This window comes from Salminus brasiliensis, chromosome 14 (genome assembly GCF_030463535.1).
Source record: "Salminus brasiliensis chromosome 14, fSalBra1.hap2, whole genome shotgun sequence".
NCBI classification, from domain to species: Eukaryota; Metazoa; Chordata; class Actinopteri; order Characiformes; family Bryconidae; genus Salminus; species Salminus brasiliensis.
The window spans coordinates 6612097-6625571 of NC_132891.1; positions in this window are offsets into that span (position 1 = coordinate 6612097).

Below are 13475 nucleotides of genomic sequence, written 5' to 3' on the forward strand. Positions count from 1 at the left end.
TTAGGTGATAGTGTTAAACAAGGTCAGTTCTAGTTAAATAAGCTTGCACTTGAATTAATAATTAAATCACACTTAATCACTGCATAGACAGAAGACAATATGGATAATATACCACTGACAGTCTTTCTCAGACACAAAGATCCTCAGCCTATGCATTGAAAGTGTCATATAAGGTTGCCAATATATGCTTTAGTATTATAGATATTTCTAGATATTCTATTCTACTGTCTTTTATTTTATCTACTTATTCTATAATATTAGTTATATTCTACTCTATTCAACTTTGTTGTATCTGTGCTTCCCTATCTTTTCCTTTTTCTTCTTTTTTTTGGGCATGACTAATACACTGCTCTGGGCTAACACTGTTGCTGCAGCCCTACCCTGTTCATTTACTGTTTAATGCCATTCTTGCATGTAATGTAGGTCTGTACAAAAACACAAGTAGTCTAACTGCCCGAACTGGAAGTAGCTGACAGATCGTTCAGAATTGCACAGTCGCAGGCTGACCATGGCCATCCGAGGCCTGTCCCAAATGCAGCATTTCTGCACACAGTGCCGTTTGTTTGCATTTGACTGCGGACCCCTCTTTCTAATCTGAGCCTGAACATGCAGAGGACGTGTTTGTTGATCCTGTCTCGGGTTGCGCATATTTCCATGCTGGCTTTCTGAAACTGTATATCTGATGATGTGCCTTTTGCCAAGATCTATGCAGCGGGCTCTTTTTATTTGCTTAGCCATGTGGGTTTGGCCCCTGGAGCCCCGCCATGCTATTGAAGGAGCGGATATTTTAATTTTGCGCACTGAGAGAGAGTCCGGGAATATTAAAACAGACTTCAAACGGAATGATAAGCACCAGAGATAGACTGAGCACACGGTCTGAATATGGAGAAATGATGAGGAGGCCATTCAGCAAAGGCCTCTGATACACACACCACTTTCACTACTCTGATCTGTTCGAAATGATGAGAGAAAAAAGGATCACATTCAGTTAGTCCTATTCTCTCTGTTTTTTTATTTTAGCATTATTAATATAAAATATGTATGTTAGAGGTGGAAAAACACTAAAAGGTGGAGCACATTTGTGGATGGGGTGAATACAATTAATTATCCTGTAGTGCATGTAAAGGTCTGGGATGTATGTTAGATTTTAACCAAACAGTTGGATCTCATAGGCGACATTGGATGCAAGAGAAATGGTCAGGAGTAAAGACCTGAGCAACTTTGATATGGGCCAGATTGTGATGGCTAGATGGCTGGGTCAGAGCATCTCCAAAGCATTGTGGTGTGCTCTTGGTCAGCTGTGGTGGTTATATAACTTTTAACAATGATGGTTATACCTCACAACACACAGTGCATCCCACCCTGCTGCATAGCTGCTGAACAACCAGAGTGCCCATGCTAACCCCTGTCCACTATGAAAGGTGACTGTAATGGGCACATCAGCATCTGAACTGGACCTCGAAGTAATTGAAGAAGAAGAGCACCTTGTCTGATGAGTCTTGTTATCTTTTACATCTATTGGATGTCCAGGTACGTGTGTGGCATTCAGCTGTGGGTTGTGCCGGATCTGAATCAGGCGAACTATCAAGGAGGTTAAAGACCTGACGCTAATGTCTAGGTCACTTTTGTAAGTCGCTCTGGATAAGAGCGTCTGCTAAATGCCTTAAATGTAAATGTAAATGTAAATGCGATACCACAGGGCATCTTCCTAGGTCTTAAAAAGTGAGCTGTCGTCAGCCTTCAACATATTAGGCAAATTACGTCTTAATGTTTTGGCTTATAGTGTATATTATATTTTACTATATATTAAGTCAGGTATTTTGTGCAGTTTGAATCAGTAAATTCAGTTTTCAGATAACTTCAGTTCACTTGCTTTTTCTTACTGTGGTCACCTGAGCTGTCCACCTGTGTGTGTGATGTCAGCTGACACCCCCCTCCCCACCCAACACCACCTGACCTCTCCTACGCTGATTGGCAGCGGCTGCTCAGGGTGCTTCCTGCAGGCTGCGGGCCCTGGGAAAGCGGGGAGTGGACTTTTCCCGTTAAAAGAGTTTCTGGACATGATTAGATAGATCAACAGGAGGGGACAGGGCTCGCCTGCGGGCACGTAGTGTGTGAGTGTGTGTATGGTGCGCATGCGTGTATGGAAGTATTTGTGTTTTCCCATGTTTCCTCCCTTTGGCACTACAATGATTCTCAGACTGTCACGGTGACTTCTGTGGGTTTAGATAGTATCAGATTAAACCAAGAGAACTACTCTGCATGTGTGTGTGTGTGTGTGTGTGTGTGTGTGTGTGTGTGTGCACTGAGGATCTGTGGTAAATTACTTGATTCAAATGTTGAGGTTGCACATGAATAAAATATATCACCACAGTTTTGTCTTACTTACTTTTGGCTGTAATTGTGCTGATGTGTTTTATTCACGTGGAAATTATGTAGTAATTATATACAAGGGTGCTGAATTGGTCTGGTTAGTGTGGAGTGATCAATACAAAAAACTAGGAGAACATGACCTTTAATATTCTCAAGAAATACTAGGCTAGTCACTAGAAAAACACAACAACAAGCCATATCAGTGCACTATATGTCCAAATGTAGAGAGGTACTGCCAATAGAATAGGACTCTGTTGCAGATAGACATGAGCCTAATGGCATGGTGCAACAGAGCCCAATGCTAGGCGTGGGATGGAGGGCTTTGAGCTGTGGAGCAGTGGAACTGTGTTCTCTGGAATGATGGTTGGTGCTCCATCTAATACTTTTGGGATGAGCTGGGGAGTTGGGGATGGGGTGGGATGGTGATCCAACATCCTGACCCCACTAACAGCAGTCTAGGTAACTCAATGCACCACTTATTTCTGTACTAATAACCATATCATTCAATTTAAGACTGCATTTAAGTTCAGATTGACCTCTGTTGACCTTTGCATTACATTTGTTTTTGGGTGTATCTATCTTTAGGTTTTGTCATGGATGAAATCATGCATTAAAATCCAGGGCTAATTAAGGGCTAATAAATGATGGTTAAAGCAAAATATATTGAATTAATTACGGTATGTAGTCATTTGAATTGGTAAGCGTGTTTTAATGTGTTAATATGTAAAGATTTAAAAGGGAGCACTGAAGGCCTCAACACCGGTTCTGTTCTGGTTTCCCCTCTAGCAATTTCAATGTTTATTTATAATTTTAGTTTGGTGCAAATTATTAAAAGAAAAAAAACCAAAAACATATATTATAAAAATGTTAGATGACGTTTGTGAAAATGAATCTAAATCCACTAAGAAATCATTAACAAATGAATGCAGTTGTAATTAAATTATACTTATACATGTTTTATACAACATAGTTTGCAGAACTTTTGACAATAGTAAGTAAATAATAAACAAACTATGTTATTTTTCTGTTCAAAAACATTGAATAACTATTAAATAATATAAAATAAAAAGCAAAAGCTGTTTATCTAGGCAGTAAATGTGTTCTTGTTCTTTCAGTACAATAAAAAACAATAAACTAAATAAAGAATTGTGTTTAATGTGTATGAGAGAGAGTTTTAGCTTGCAAAGGATTTCTTCAAGGAAGGCCACGATGTCCAATTCTCATCCAAAATCTAGTTAAAGAGCTCAGAGAAGTCAGCTACCAGATCTGTGTTCTTCTAACCGTGTTCCTCTAACCAACATATCAGTAACTTTACTGACCAACAGCACATTCTGACCACTGACTGCATTTGTTTATTTGTATGTTCTCCAGTGTTTAACACACACAAACACATTTACTGTAGAGAGAAATAGCAAAAAACAAGTGATTCCAAACTCTGCACTGGCTCTCTCAGTCACCGTGAGGTTTGCCGTGCAGAGCTTTTTTAATCCTGATTTTCTCCGTGTCAACTTCCCTCATCACATCCGAGAGCAGTAAACATTTTAGAGCTCAAATATACAAATCTCCTCTCACTGCTCACCACAACCTTTGTCTTTCTGTAGAGCATGACACGCAGGATCTCAGTTTACATTCACACACTGATTTAATAAAAGATTAGGAGCAAGATTTTGGGTTTCTGACAGTCTACATACACACAGTATAGTTGTGTGATTATTAAAAATAAATGACATTCGGGTTGGTTTTGAACTGTGTTCTTTTATCATTTTTTGTGTTGACTGTTGCAGTTATTGACTGATTAAGGTGAGAGATGAAAGTAGACATTAGAAAAACACTGAAATCTTACTGCAACTCAGGCACTGTATGTAGCGACTATATTATGCCCTGTACCATACTGAAAGAAATGCTTTGAATTTGGCAGATGTGTAAATTATTTCCATAGGGTTGTTTTTGAATTTTTGGTGACCCTGCAATCTGTATTTGGATAAAGTATTTACAAAAACATTTAAAATGAAGTTAATGCATAATCATTACAGCGTGTGTTTAAGTGGCATGTGAGTCATTCTGAAACAATTCTGTCAATAACAATAACACCATGCATGGTATTGGCAGGGCCATTATTATTTTGCTTATGGCAAGATCAACTATATAAATATATAAATATATGTGTGTGTGTTAGAACAGGTCAACATAAATACAATAAAAAGGTCCAAGAACTTCCCATTTGCAGAAACTAGTTCTTCTTGTGATCTTGTAAGTTTGGAGAACAAAGCTGGTGCATGTTCTACCCCAACTCATCTGATTTAACATCATTAAGCACTGATTAACTAAGCATTGGATGATAATTATTAATGACTTACATAACATAAAATTACCTAAAATGCCACAACTTTTTGTAGGAATGTTGATTGTTAATATTAGTATTTAACAATTAATTTTTTGCACAGTACTTTATATATATATATACAGTACTGTGCAAAAAATGAATTGTTAAATAATATATATATATATATATATATATATGTACATATATATTATACGCTACATTAGCATGTTTTTGAATGGTCTCGCTAGTTAGTTATGTTATGTTACATTTACAGGTGCATTTAATTATGTCTTTCTCAATTTGGTCCTGATATTATATATATATATATATATATATATATATATATATATATATATATATATATATATATATATATGAATGAATAAACAAGTAAATTCAATTAATCACATTTCTGTTTCTGTGCGGTACAAAATACAAAGAATTTCATGTGTTCATATGTTTCACCTGCAGCTTTCCTCTTTCACCAGACTCCTATAAAACTAGTGCAGAATAATGATTTTCTTTGAAGGCCAGCTGGATGCTTCCGGACCCCAAGCCACTGTGTAGCAACAGAGACAGGTTTCATACATGTTCGAAACACACCTGATTACTGCAAGTCATTTGGTTTAACTAAAACTTATCCCTACGAAACCCTAAGGGTCTGTATGTTGATCCACACCTGAGGGCCTACTTACATATCTACATAATGTACTTAATAAGCTTATAGTATTTACCAAATAATTTATTTTAAGATTCATAACTGAATAACAATCCTGCAGTTTACAGTGGTAAAGTTGACTTTGCCTAAAGTGAAGCTTAGCGGTATACTTATGTCCATGTTATATCTTTGTGCACGCTACATTGGCATGTTTTTGAATGGTCTCGCTGCAGTTGCAGTGTAGTTAGTTATGTTACATTTACAGGTACATTTAATTGTTTTTCTCGATTTGGTCCTGATATTATAGGTCATATTCTGCCTTTAGATCATTGTGAAGCTAACAATGTGAAGGATACCATGTGTGACAGGTTTAGTTTGGCGCTGATGGTTGAAGTAACGGTCATGGTTAATAGGATTGTTTATCCTGTTCAGCTTCATCAGGCCAGGCTTGTTGGCCTTGTGTTTGACACTGACACACAGGGTGCATTAGTGAGTGTGTTGAGGCACATTTGAGCAGGCTAATGATGGAAACGTGCTGTGGGAGGCTGGATCAGTGTGAAGACTGCCAGTGTGACCTCAGCGAAACTTCTATTGAAATATGCCCACCCACCTTCATTTCATAGTCTCACAATGTTAAAACAGGCAGCATAGACTATTAACCTTAATTAGCTTTTTTGTAGATCATTTATCTTTATCCAATTATTTTTGGAACCTTTGCTAGGTTTACAGAATGCTAGCAAAAACCTAATTCCATGACAATGACAATAACACGTTTGCTATGTTTCACTGCACAACCAAACTATGCGAACAGTGTGACCTTTGACACACATACAAAATAAGGACAAAAATATGACATTATTAACACACTCTAAACACTCCAAAATCTAGCAGTCTCTTATCTTAGGTTAAGCAGCAACATAAGGTAGGGCTTCCCCTACAGTTGGGGAGTAAAATGTACTTTTACCCCACTGGCATAAATACAAATTGTGCTTTAAGTGCCCCCTCATGGACAGCTGCACATGTGCATGTGTTGACAAGCGGAGAGATACGGGACTTGAATTTAAAGTGAAAGAAGCACTGGGTAATTTTACAGAAGTTGACACAAATTTGACTCAGCGTTACGCAGCGTTACACAGTTCTGGAGAGAGGTCCACCAACATTTCATAGTGCAGTTCCAGCGTTCCAACCTGGTGTGGCAATGACAGAGATGGCATTCACCTTATTACAAGTCAGTGTACCATCAGCATGATGTTCTGAAGTTGTTCCAAGCCTTAATGGAATCTCACACCAGAACTAACCGGGTTTACTATCAGATATTACTGGTTTTGAGAGGAATGTGGTACTGATTACTGAAGTGTTGAATCTGTTAATGACACAGGTGTATTATTATTTAATTGGTGAATGAAACCAGCTTTTTCTAAGTGATGCTTAGTTAAAGGCCTTTTAAAGTCATAGTCTGTGCCTCCCCCTCTCTCTTGCTCTCACTCTCAGTTGTGCAGAAATGTGTGTTTAAAGGCTCCTTGGATTTCAGGGCTCTATGAAAAGTTCAAAGCTGCAGTTTACTGCCGTAACTAGAGCTACTCCTGCTCCAAACACACTCAGCTAATGAGAACGAGCCCCCCACCCCCTTGTCTTGTTTTAAAGTTTGGATAACGGAATGGCTTTTACAGACCAAAAGCATTTCTTTTTTCCTTTCTTTCTCTCAGTGATCCATCATACATTTAATGGTTCTTTCAACACTTCCTCTTCTTCTCTTTTTCTCTCTTCTTTGGCTGAGAATGGGTGTCTCTCCTTCTCTCTCTCTCTCTCTCTCTCTTACTCTATCTATCCATGTCCCAAACTGATGCATTTGATGTTGTATATTAAATATTAATATTAAACTGTGGAAAAGGGCTCACATGATCAACTTAAAAACGACTTCATATGGTAACATAAGCAAAAGTGAGTGATGCAATATTCTGCTTTTTTCATTCAAGGTATTTTTTTATTCATTGTTTCATTCAAAGTTTTTATTGGAGTTGATTAAAAAACAGTTAATTATCTTGTTACTATATGTAGCCATTTTCAGGTTACTTTTTTGTTACAGTTTGTAGGTATGGAGTGGGTGATTAACAAAATTGCAAGAAGAGCATGGGAAGGGGTTCATAGAGACTGACCAACTTCAGCAATGGATGAACGATGCTTTGGCCAAGGCCACATTTTTTTTTAGAGAGAACACAATTGGCCATGCTTTCTCGGGGGTGGGTTAATGGCACTTCCTCCCCACAGCACTCCTAGTATGATGTTGGTCAGCACAGTTAGCTGTTAGCTGTTGTATCAAAAGGAGGAGCTACGTTTCCCTCCTAGCATGCTGGATAATGCTGCATCAGCAGCAGTTTAAAAAGAGGCGGTGGCTGGTGTTTCTGGACTTCGGTATTCTGGACTTTGGTCAGCAAGTCTAGTAGAGATTACTTAACAACTTAAAACTGTGAAAGGGTTTAGGTGTGCAGTAATGGTAACCATGAGCAGATAAACATAAACCAAAGCATTGAGCTGTGGAGCAGTGGAACTGTGTTTTCTGGAATGATTGTTGGTGCTCCATCCAGTACTTTTGGGAAGAGTTTGTGGAGTTGGGGATGAAGTGAGGTGGTGATCATCCAACATGTTGACCTCACTAATGCTCTTGTCACTAAATGCAGTCAAATTCTAGAAAGCCTTCTTCCCAGGACAGTAGCGACAGTTACTCCAACAAAAGTAGGATACATTAGTTTAATATCCTTGATGAAACAATGAATGAGGAGGTGTCCCAATACTTTTGTCCATATAATGTGACGTGAAAACCAAACAGTCATTCCGGCATTAGATGCCCACAGTTCTTGGAAGCAGTTTCAGAATAAAACAGTTTGATAAAGTTTGGCAAATGTTTAAATTTCCTCCAAAGGCTTACGTTCCCAGGCCCAGGACAAGAAAAACAACTCATGAGGTTTCACAGTTTCGCAGTATATTATTTCAGTCCTCATTTGTAACAAATTAGAAAATAGCATTTGTTGAGTCTGAGCTCAACACAAACACATGAGTAAACAGCTTACAGGACGCCTCCAATTCGGCCTGCCAATGCTGGACTGCGTTCTCAGGGGTGAGTCTTAGGAGAAACACAGTATCCACTGATCACTTGCCTCATAGCCATCCATGCATGCCAGATAAGCCCACGTGATACAAATATATAAAGAAAGGAATATAAAAGTGTCAAAGAAAACCCAAGCCTTGTATGGTGCCGTCATTTGGATTGGAAGGGAAAGCAAACTCAGCATTGGAATTTCATTTTATCGCTTTTCTCCATTCTCCCTGGCTGGAAACTTCTAGGAGAGATGAAAGAGTTTACACCTCGAGGTCCAAAATGCATGGTCCTTCTCCGAGAAGAACGTGAAAGTGCAAGACAGAGAGAGCGTGCGCCATGCTCATAAACAGCAGAGACACTACTCATAAACTCATTTAATTCATTTAGTTTGATTTTCCGAGTCCATTTTCCACAATATTTACCAAATATGAAAATCATAAACATGTATATCTAATTATATGAATGGAAAGGACTGCGGAGGAAGGCCCTCGGCGCTAGTTCACGAGCTAGCGTCCCTTTTTACTGCTAAAGGCCAGCTGCTGGAACACGGACTCTTCTGGTTTAAAGGCCTTGTTTGGGACCGTATGGAGGGTGGTTGGCTTAGTTCGAGCTGCAGATGCCGGCACTAAAAGTCGGACCTCCACGAGCCGCAGGAAACTGGATTAGCAAAGCGGAGCCAAGATGGCACTGCTGCAAGACCGGCTGCAGGCCAGGGTGCTTAAGCCAGGCTTTTCTATCTTTCATTGAACCCTATTTTAATTACATGAATGTAACATTGGCAACACATGCAGATACATTCAGAGCTTTGTCCCTTGTAACTTGAAAACTGTCCCCAGTGTAGATAGTGTGCTGCATGTTCACACTGGCCACAATACAGTGGATCTGCTAATACAAATACTGCTAATTGCAGTTATCAGTGTGCTAAAACAAAAGAATATTAAATGGAGGTGAATGTATTGCAATAAAAGTAGATGGTAAATAAATAATGTTAAAATATAACAGTCTGATATAACTGCAGTTGCAATTAGGGACTTTTCTATGACTATATAAAGTAAATGCTGCCTTTAAGGTTGGATTGACTGTGATAGTTGGCACACAAACTATTGAATTTGCTGCATCAGAACAACAAGTAAAGATGTGAAATATATATTTTTCCACATTTTCAGGTTTATTAGATCATGCACTTTAAATATTAAAATAAATACCAAACCAGTGTTGAGAAACTGTGTCATTAATGGTGAAAAGAAGTTTAAAAGGCAGAAACAGCTTCTAGCTTCTTTTTTGGTCTCAGCATTAAACCCAGGCTCAGCGCTGTCTCGTGTGTCACACTGGAGGATGAACGGAAGGATCGCGGCCCAAGCGGCTTAGAGCCCTGAATGGAAGTTGTGAATGGAATAATGGTTATTTTTATTCTTACTTCATTTCAGCAGAGGTTGGTGTGTGTGTGTGTGTGCATGTGTGTGTGTTCCTTTGCTGGGCAGTGTAATAACAGCATTGGTATGAAAGATTAATGTGTGCAGTTATTGGTGTAATGATGGGCTCGGAGCTCCAATCTGCCGCTCTCTGCGGCTCGGCGGGCTTCAGCTCAGAACACATGAAATTAATGAAGAAACGATTCAGAGGGAAAAAAAAACACATGGGAAACCAGGCAGACAGGAAAAGAGCCGACAGAACGTAGAAAGTGTGTGTGTGTGTGTGTGTGGAGCGGGTACTTCCTGACTGGTAGAGTTGGATTTGGGGAGTGTGTCTGTGCTTGTATGTCTGTGAGTGTATGTGTGTATAACTGGTTCTTCCTAGTTGGTAGATTTGGTGTGTGCATATGGGTGTGTGTGTGTGTGTGTGTGTGTGTGAATACAAATGGGTAACTGGGTCAGGTGTTGGAGTATGTAGGAGGCTGGATAAATAAGACATCCGAAGACTGAATGGGAATTGTGTGTGTGTTTAGTTTTGGGCAGGTGTTGACAGAAACACCACTCTTCCCCTGTTCACCCTTTAATTCTCTCCTCCAGCCATGAAGCCCCCAGCATGTCACCTGGCCTCCACTGGGGGGACTCCTCTGACAGAGTGATTGACAGATCAGCTCAGGGACCTAGAATTAAAACCAGTTGTGGTGGAGAGGGAGAGAAAGAGAGAGAGAGAGAGAGAGAGAGATTAACATAGAGACAGAGATGTAGTTAAGTTGTACAAAAGAAAGAAGTAGTATAGAACAATTAAGCAGGAGAGATGTTTGAGTGGTCAGTATGTGCTGATGCAGTGCTCTGTGCAGTGTCAGTAGAACAATATGCTACTGATCTTTGGCCTTCTGCTCGTTTTCCCCAAAGTACCATGTTACACTATTATGCTTTGCTACACTGTTATGCTTGTAATAGTATTACGATGTCTTTGGCAAACACCTATGAGTGACTGTTGGATGTGTTTGCAGTGCCGTGTTTTAGGGAGAACACAGATGTGTAAGATACATGCTAGCAGCGCTTTAAAAGAACCAAAGTCTTTGCTTTACCATTCTTAAGGCCAGCCGTAGATTTCTTTATCCCAGTGCTCCACTGATCCTTGGAAGTTTGTGTGTCTAGTGTGGTGATGGTTACTTCTACTTCCCTCACTACACTGATTGAACAGTGATGTACAAAAATGGACAAACAGTGAAACCATATATACTGTACACACTGCATTAATGTATATACACTGATGAGCCATATCATTAGTACCTAATATAATAGTGCCTAATATTGAGTAGGTCCCACCATTCAATGCATGGACTCCACAGGGCGTCTTCAGAGGTTTTATGGAGACCAAGATGTTAGTAGCAGATACTTTAATCAAATCATTGAGCATTAGGTGCTCATGACCCTGTCACCGGTTCACCGGTTTTCCTTTCTTGGACCACTGTTGGTAGACACTAAAAAAAAAAAACTAAAAAACTACAAGACCTGACTAATGTTCTAAGATGATCTAATCCAGTCGTCCAGGCATCATTGTTTGGCCCTTGTCAAAGTGTCTCAGATCCTTATGCTTGCAGATTTTTCTATGACTAGATAAAGCCTACCTTTGTTGTTGGATACACTGTGATAGTTAGCTGTGTGAATACGCACACATTAAAAATGCAGTTCACATCACTAGCCTATATATACAGATACTTAAATCCAGATGCTGCATGGATTTGCTCAGTTCTACCAACAGCTCACCCTATTTACTTCAGTAAAAAACCTGATTAGGTAAACTACATATTGGATAAGAAGAGCGCTGGAAATGGTAAGCTTGCATCCTCACACACATCCACAATATATAGGTTATTAGTTGCAATTTGCTCGAATGCAAGTGTTTCTTTGTACAAACATGCTTTTGTCAATGTTAATGTTGCATGTGTATAAAAACAGAGCTCTGCAGCTCTGTGTTTATATTCTTTTACTAACAGGGCCTCTTGAAACGTTGTGTTCACCTGCTGGATGTAAATGCATTAGTTCCGCTGCCACCCAGAGCCACAGCCAGTGAGGGAGTGAAGCGGGTCCAGCGCCGTTAAGCAGGCGTCTTAAACGGCTGGAGGTGCAAATCTACTGCCCATGCGCCAGCCCAGCCTGCTGTCAGTTTTTCCTTGGCTGGCTGGTGGACTGGCGGATCAATAAAGTTAATTTAAAACATTCGCACTCTGCCATCTGAAATCAACCATTTAATGACTCTCTGTTCCAGTAAAACTGCAAAAGGGCCCTTCGGATTTATAGCAACAATAAGAGAGGGAAGAGAGAGGGAGAGGAAAAAAAAAAACGAGAGATGGACGGGAAAGAGAGTAGAGGAAAGAGAGGGAAATGCCAAAGAAGAAAGAAGAGGAAAACTGTAGCTCTTTGTTTGGGCTTTGCAGTGGGAGCAAACAGTTTAACAGGGCCGGACTTACTGGGCAACATCTGCGTTGAAGCGGAGATGAAAGATAATGACACTTTCTTGATCTTTGTATTTTATGATGCAGACAGCAATTAAAAGAGGATGGCATTTTATTTATTTTTAATTGTAAATGTTTTCATTAGGATAATTTCCTTTTCAGTAGTTTTTTTGTCCTGAGATTTGGCCTCTCCACTTGTTTTCTGGCATAAAATAGATTTTACATTGTACATACTAATTGTTATGGTGCAGTGGCCCAGATTTGCAGATACATTAAGCTCCTTGTTAGTCTAAGCCTAGGCCAAATTTTGTATAGTGTATTCTACAGAAATATACAAGATATGTCTTTTATCCTAGCCTTTTCAGTACTAGTTGTAGCTATATATGAGACTTTTGAGTGGCTCTACTGCTTAACCTTACTGCTGCCGCAATGCAAGGAACTAACTTACTATAATTATGAGGTTATGAGGCCTACAGTGTTGCACAGTGGTTCTGATTCAATTATTTGGTTATGGTTTGGAATAAACAAGAAAGTAAATATAGTTCATAAACTAGACGCATAGACACAGAAAATACTCTCCCTATAATTTCTCTGGTCACTACTGTCAATCCACACTCTTGATACACTAGATCAGAAACAGCTGCCACATAGATGACCTTTGTGGGTCTACAGTTGCTGACCATGACCCATCTGTTGCTGCACATATGATCATCCACCCTGTGCCCTGTTCTTCAGCGAAATAAAAAAAACCTAGGACCACCACTGACAAGGTTATCACAGTAGTTATTATAGTAGAGTGTGTTTCAATACAGAAACATTGCTATTTTGAAACACTGTACAGTAGTGCTGTATGCATTGTGTCTACAGTGGGTCATAGGAGTGTTTATTCATGAATATGCCTCATTTTCTGTCCTGTTCTGCTTCCTGAGGAACCGGCTGTGCTTGCTGAATGTTTCTCTCCCCTGCCAGAGTTATATGTCTCTGGAGAACACCTTACCTCCAGCAGACTCTTTACTCCAGCCTGAATATCACACACCACGCACCATAAACACTCGTTACACCATCTATCACATACACACATACACACACTGTTTTGTTTTTACACAATGTAGGACTATGGAGTGCATATATATATATATATATATATATATAT